Below are 7230 nucleotides of genomic sequence, written 5' to 3'. Positions count from 1 at the left end.
TAATAAGTGTTTCTTCAAAAATCGTAGCTCTGTGCTGACATTGATTGGCTCTGTTTCTTTCCCTGAGCTGATCTGCGTCACTGTCGGTCATCTCAGTCTGGCATTCAGTCTTTTCTTCCACTTTCACTTCCTTTTCTTCACTATAAAACACAGAAGAAGGGAGCTGAAATGTTTGTGCTTCTGAGGCGCTCAGCCAGCCTTATACAACTATATATTAAGTTTTTACGAAAACAGACATGGTGCGCTTTAAATCAGACTTTTCGCAGATCGTTTAGTTTGATAGTTTGTGTACGGTTCTCGTCTGGATTTAGACTGTAGATCTCTTCTCCAGCTTCTTGTGAATCAACAATTTTTATGTGGCTCTGTGTGGGCCACACCGTCTATTGCCTAAAATACTAACTTCTCTGAAATACTTTTCAATGAATTTTATATTTCAGCCATTTACAATAGAATGCCCTTCAGCAAAAGACAAATAGTTAGGTTTTGTCTTTGCAACTTGAGTCAATAAACACACTTTAGGGTTTTGAGAATGGAGAATGTTTTTGAGGTCATTCCATACTTCAGAATTAAGTAGCAGAATTAATATTCCTATTAATTATGACAAATTCTCCAGGTATCGAAAAATCCGGCCAATGATGTGATGATCTGATCCACACTTTTATAAAAACATTTTCACGGTTAATAGAATATTTTCCCAAAAGTGTGAAACAATCAAGATTATTGTTTCTATTATTATTTGTATTATTATTTTGATATTTTGTACTAGAAATGGTCCTCAATGCAAACAGACAAAAAGAAGGAAGGAAAGTCAGCTGGTTAGCTAACTAGCCAGCTGGTAAGGCTACGTTCATATTGCAGCCTAACGTGACCCAATTGCAACTTTTTTTCAAATCAGATTTTTATATTTTTTTCTGGAGTGGCCATACACACTTCCAAATAAATGCAATCTGTACGTGTTCTCCAGTATGAACTGCAAACGTGCTGAAAGTATCCCTCCTGCGCAGTAGAGGGCGCAATAACGTCACACTTAGAGAGCGTGCTCAGTGTTGGCTGAAGTAAACATGGATGCTAATGGTGTAGCATGTTTAACGGATTTGAAGTTGTTGTTCGCACATTGCCAGCACTTTCACAACTTAATCCTCATTATCGTCCGCAATATTTGTTGTTTTTCTTTCCAGTTGCGTGTATCGGGACGGGAAATAGTGACGCTTGTTGAGTATCAATGACGTTCAGGTCGCAGAATGTGACCTGGACGTTCAGATTCAGATTTGAAAAGATCAGATATGTATCGGATATCCAAGTTGTCTGGGTCAAAAAGTCTAACATGTGTTCAGACTGTCCTAAAAAGATCATCGCATTAAGAAAAAAATAGGGAATTGGGTCACTTCAGGCTGCAGTGTGACCACAGTTCATTAGTTTGTTTTATTTGGCAAATCGGAGAAGAGCCTTGGCTTTGTCATTTTTCGAGCTGATAGATTTTAATTATTTTCATAAAATCTGTTGAATTTTATTCAAGCATAATCTCTTGCTTCTGTAATTTGCTCAGTTTAATTCCTGATGTTAAACTGGTTTTATTTAGGTGTTTTATGAGTTTACTGGCCAGGTTATTGTCAAACTTGGGTCTGACTTTTAAAACTTATTGAATAAATATGGGTTATCACATTCAATTCATGTTTTAACGTGGAAAACAATGACATGCATCCATAGGTTTGGAAATCTTTCATTCCTTTAGTAATAATAATTTGAAAACATTTCTGTATTTTGCTGACATTGACGTTGGTTTCATGATTTTGGGTTTGACAAAATCCAACACAAAAGAAATCTGTAAAAATTCCCATTTTAAAAATATCTTTTCTACACCTCCATTGAGCTCAGCATCACTTTCTTCAAGAATTGATTGATTCTAAGTCTAAAGCGAACACCTTTCTGCACATCTCAGAAGCCACAGTATGGCCTGCCCAGACACCATCTTTTTCTGCACTCTGTTATATTTTTGTTCCAGTTAAATTTGCTGGATGTGCAGAAGTTCCCAAAATGACCTTTTTTTTTTCTTCTGCCAAACTCTCCCCCTTTAAATCAACATCGTTTATTATAACTCTAAAATAGGCCGCAAGCCATTTCTTTGAACTGTGAGGGATAAAATGAACTTTAAATAAAGTTAAACCTTTAATCAGCTTACAGGTTAATTTCTTATGCAAAAAACGTTCCCTGTTCTCTTGTGGAAGAAGGGTGTGAAAGTAGAGTTTGTGTGTTTGCCTTGTCTTGCTTATTATCTCTTTATTTAATTAGATTGTTACAAAATAGATAAATAATACATTCCTGATTACATACGAGTAAGTCTGAGAAATATATTAAACACCTGACAAGTCAGTTCACATAGAAAAAACACAAAATCTCAGATGAAGACAGAACCTATTTGACTCTGAAAGCTGAGTCAAACCAAAGAAAGCTGAGAAACGTCCACAGTTTAAACACAAAGTGACAGTGAGAGGGTGTGTGCTGGTCATACCAGGGACACAGGGCCGCAGCTTCTGGGTTATTTACACATATTCACTGTCACACTCTGCAGACATAAAGCAGGACACTTACGTCACCAAACTCGTTCACAGATACACATGGAGTTCATCTCCACCCGCCCACTCAATTTGTTTTCATAAACTCGCTGCCGCGTGAAGTAAATGGTCCGAGCACGAGTCTTAAATTGCTAAATCCAAAACATTCTCTGCATGACAGTTCCCATAAATACAATCCAGATCAGAGCTAAAGGGCTGGGAGTGACGAGCATTACAATTAACAGATAAATTGAAGCTGCAGCTAAAAAGAGCGATTGAAAGAAGCTGTGAAACAACACGTAGCTAACTGTCAAGCTTCATAATGGGATAGTGTAAATTATCAGGCTCTGAGCCATTACCTCATGTCTGAATGAATCAGATAGCTCTCTGGAACTAAAAAAAAAATAAACATGCTGGCTGATGGTGTAACATTTCTTTACATTGATAAAGGTTCAGTTGCCAGGAGAAGAAGTTGCTTTTGACGACGTAACGGGCGCTAGCCTGCCGTTTGTTTCATGTTGTCATGGTAACCCAGACGTTAGCAAGTCGCTGTTTTCCCGTGGTGTAAATATATTTACTTCTTTAGCTATATTTTAATATTAAGGCAAGTAAAGTATTTGCGACATGTTACTTAGATTTTACATGGGTTTGTTGAGTTTAAATGATTTATTTGAAACATGTACAGGTGTTACGTTGATCCGCGTTTCCCCATCAGATACGGTTCCTCCTGCGTCTTCTCGCAGGTCTGCGGGACTGAAAGTACAATAAGCTAACAGAGAAAAGCGCGCGAACACGACAATTTTAATAAAAATAAAGTTAGACTTTGTATACAATAATACTGTGAGAGAACAAAAAAATAACTCGGTGTTTGTTTACCAAACTTTATGCTTAAAGATCTGTTGTGTTTTTCATATTGTTTTCACCCTGTTTCAATAGTGCTGAAGTAAAATTAGCAATACTTAAACATATTTTTACTCAAATAGAAGTAAGAAGCAGCCATCCAAGAAATTACTAAAAACGTATTTGGTAAAATGTCTACTCAAGCACTGAGTAACTGATCAAATTATCAAGTAGGTCTACTTAATATTTAACAATTTCATAATCAGACGGACAAAATTATAAAGTTAAGTGGACATTTTTGAATTTTCAGGACAAAAATTACAATAATTAAGTGACAAAAAATAAAAAAAAAAATTTTCCAAACAATCCTTTCAATAAGGATGAAATTTTAACAAAAACTGCAGGTGTGTCTGGTGAATGTTTGGTTAAAACATGTTAGTTCTTCACTCAGTGGGTAGAAAATACAGAAATTTTACTCAAGTAAGAGTAGTGATAATTCATAATAAAATTACTGAGTATGAAGACCAGTGCAGTTACAAACTATGTATATTTTTTCTGGATAGAAACTCAAAATGATGGAGAACTCTGATTAGGTGCGAATCTGTTAAATGAGTTTTCTCCACACACACAAAAACCTCCACTGTTCCTGTTTCCTAAAGCTCACACAGACAGGTATTGACATATTAGTCACTGCCCGGTACTGTGTGGGTAGTTGCCCTTCATTTATTGGTCTAGCATGGACTTCTGTCTCGTCTGACTCTGACATTTCCAACTTAACAAACCAAAATAACTACCTGGTGTGACAACTGTAGACACATAGCTGCATCTTTCTGTATAATGTACATGAAACATCCTCCTCTGGTTGAGACTGGGGAGAAAATTACCTAATTAATTTTAGGAGGAGCAACGCGCTTCTTTTTCTTTAACCGAGCAAGCAGACAGCAGCTTCATGTAAAACTAATTTAGGGGTATGGTTCTCTGTCGGATCTGACGCTGGCATTTAACACAGACATCAGCACTCAATAAGCAAACAACAGGAATAAATGAAGCCTGAAAAACAACAACCACAGCACAGATCATTACTGCCTGAACAGTCTTTACAGCGTGTCTTTGGCAAACTAGTGCTTCTACTTGGGAGATTTGTATTTATTTATTTCAAACAAGTTTTTTTAAAATAAAGAAAACAAGAAACAAGTAAGACAATACATAACCAAGAACAAAATAAGTAGTCCACCACTACTTTTCTGTTTGAAAAGATGCAGAAAGAAGTGAGCATTTTAATTTAAAACAATATACCAACTCAATAATCATCAGAAACTTGTATTAAAAAAACATGCTGTGGTATTCATATGCCTGCTCAATTTACAGTGCTGGAGAACGTACAAATAAATGACATTACATAAAACAAAATTAAAAAAAAATCACTGACCCATAATAATAGTAGTAATAATGACAGTCATAAATAATAACTGGATATACAGCATCAGAATAATTACCAATTCATTGCCGATGTATATACGTGATATTTTGTTACATAACAAAGAAGTAAAATGTTAAAAACTAGTGGTAATAGTAATTATAGTGATTTTAACACCTCACTATAAATGTTGGGCATTTCCAGCTCAACACTGGAAGACGAGGCTAAATTTGACGTGTGCTCGGCATATTTTACCCAATCATAAATCTAAATCATAAATTACACAAGCAACACAGCGGTCAGTCCCAGCTGGAGGTTTTCTGTTTAGACTTTGAATATTTTTCCTTTGCATCTGTATGTTTTTTCAGTGTTTGCATGCATAAGGTTGAACAGCTGGCTTTGTTTTATTGAACATGAAAGGAAATCCCGCTGCAGCTCTCACACGACAGGCAAAACACACTTCTGCACCATTTCTGCAGAATCTATGCAACTGCAACACAAACATTGCTTTACCGACTTAATGATAACATCACTTAGTCTCTGCATTGATAAGGAGTTGCTTGCCTCAGCATGCTGTGTGCTTGAAACTAAAAGTGAAACTGGGATTTTGACAAATTTTGATTAATTCAGAAAATTATTGACTGATAGCTTGGGTTCACTCATAGACCAATGAAATGTTCTTAAATTATTTTAAACATTATTCGAGAACTTAGAATAATGTTGATTTTGAATAACAGTGAAGTGGGAGCTTCTTTTTCCTTTACTACCTTTATTTACTTGCATGGCTGTTTTAATGTTTATGTTACACAGAAACCATTTTCACACCAAAACCTTACTGGTGATTGGTTGTTGCTTTGCTGTTCCACTTACACCAATTGATACTTAGTTTCCTCCTTTTCTTATTGTAACTGTTGTTTGTGCAATCTCCCATATGAGAACACAATTTCAAGTTAACAGGTTGCTCCAAAAATCTCTCTAACAGCGTCTGACGCCAGCGATCTTCTTGCAGGGAAACGCTGCGCCGCCGTGAGTGTAAAGGTGAAGTGGTCATCTGGGAAGACGCAGCAAACAGTCTGACCAAATGATTATTCTGAAACATTGTGACAGCCACTTTGGTTCATTACATCTTCCTGCTGCAGCCCCCCACTGCACGCCACAAGCAATCACACAGCGTTATTTTGTTACAACCAAAAACACCACTGTGGTTTCTCTAGGTTGAGATACTTCACCGTATAAGAAGGAGCTTAATGAGAAAGATGGAGCATAGCGATGCTGTGTTACTCTTCTGCAGCTTCTTTGGTCCTGGAGTAAGAAAAGGAAAATGCTAGTGGTCATAAACATAAAATACAACACAATGGGTCTGTTGTCACACAAACGTCTTCTGAAGTTGGGTATTTTCAGCTAATATTGCTTCACTAATGACTGAGAGATGCATGAAAACCCATCACAAAGGCACTGGTGTGCAGCAAGCTTTCATCGTTGTAGAAACAGAAACAATGAAGAGAAAAGCCGCTCTGCCAGAGGTGATAATGACCTTTTATCTTTTAATGACTTGGAAAACTGGGTTTGTTTGAGCATCTTTACTTTTAAAGTAGGGAAGAATGTGAACACAAACTCCTGTCACTCAGAGAAAACGTCCAAACATAACTTAAGAAAAACAAACAATGAATGTCTCTTAGTTTTCTCAAATAATAGCAGAATGATTGCTTTTGTCCAACATTTTCTCTCCTTTATAAAAGCATCACAGTTTACTAGAAAGTTTTACCAGCTTTATTAAAAACACAGGAGTCAGTTAGTTATTAAAGTAACATTCTGCCGATTTACTGCCTGAGCAGATATTTCTTCCAGATTAGCTGCCGTGACTTTGACAAACTACATGGTTTCTGTGAAACCATGTTTGGATTCACAGAAAAGTCAAACACAACAAAATCTAAAATCTGTTTAATGTGAAGATGCTAAAGGTTGAGAGTTTGCTACAATCACATTTTTACCGCCTCCAGCTGTAAAAATCAGATATATTATATTCATAAGAGGAAGGAACGCCACTTCAGCTTTTTCAGATTTTTTCTTGAGTCTCCTGTAAGAATTTTACATAACAGAGCAACACAAAGCGGCTCATAATAGTGAAGTGGAAGGAAAAACATGCACGGTTTTTTAATGTTTTGGAAAAGGCAAAAATCAAAGTGTACAACCATCTTTTGCTGTAATTGCAGTTTTGAATCTTTTGCTATACACTGCAAAAAAAAAAAAGAGCCATCTTTAATTTACAGTAAAATTATTTTTACCTTAAATTAGAGATGTTTTCTGTGTGTATTTCACATTCATACTTATTTCTCTGTGAACTGAAATTTTCTTTCCTCTTTGTAAAATCGTTCCTGTTCAGTCTGGAGTCTCTGTGAATGGCCCAGACTTTGACTGGGC

The 7230-nt window shown here is 36.3% G+C and overlaps 1 long non-coding RNA gene across 1 annotated transcript; it reads right to left on the bottom strand.

Moving 5' to 3' along the window:
* LOC122842518 lies at positions 1-3100 on the bottom strand. Its single transcript, XR_006372574.1, has 3 exons — positions 2912-3100; positions 2510-2563; positions 1-140 (listed from the first exon to the last, which is right to left on the bottom strand). It is a non-coding gene; the product is annotated as an uncharacterized LOC122842518 (long non-coding RNA).
* Between the last annotated feature and the right edge of the window lie 4130 nt (positions 3101-7230).

The sequence above is a fragment of the Gambusia affinis genome, linkage group LG02, assembly GCF_019740435.1.
Source record: "Gambusia affinis linkage group LG02, SWU_Gaff_1.0, whole genome shotgun sequence".
Taxonomy (NCBI): Eukaryota; Metazoa; Chordata; class Actinopteri; order Cyprinodontiformes; family Poeciliidae; genus Gambusia; species Gambusia affinis.
The sequence above is the reverse complement of the archived record's forward strand: the minus strand, read 5'-3'. Positions and strand labels throughout refer to the sequence as shown.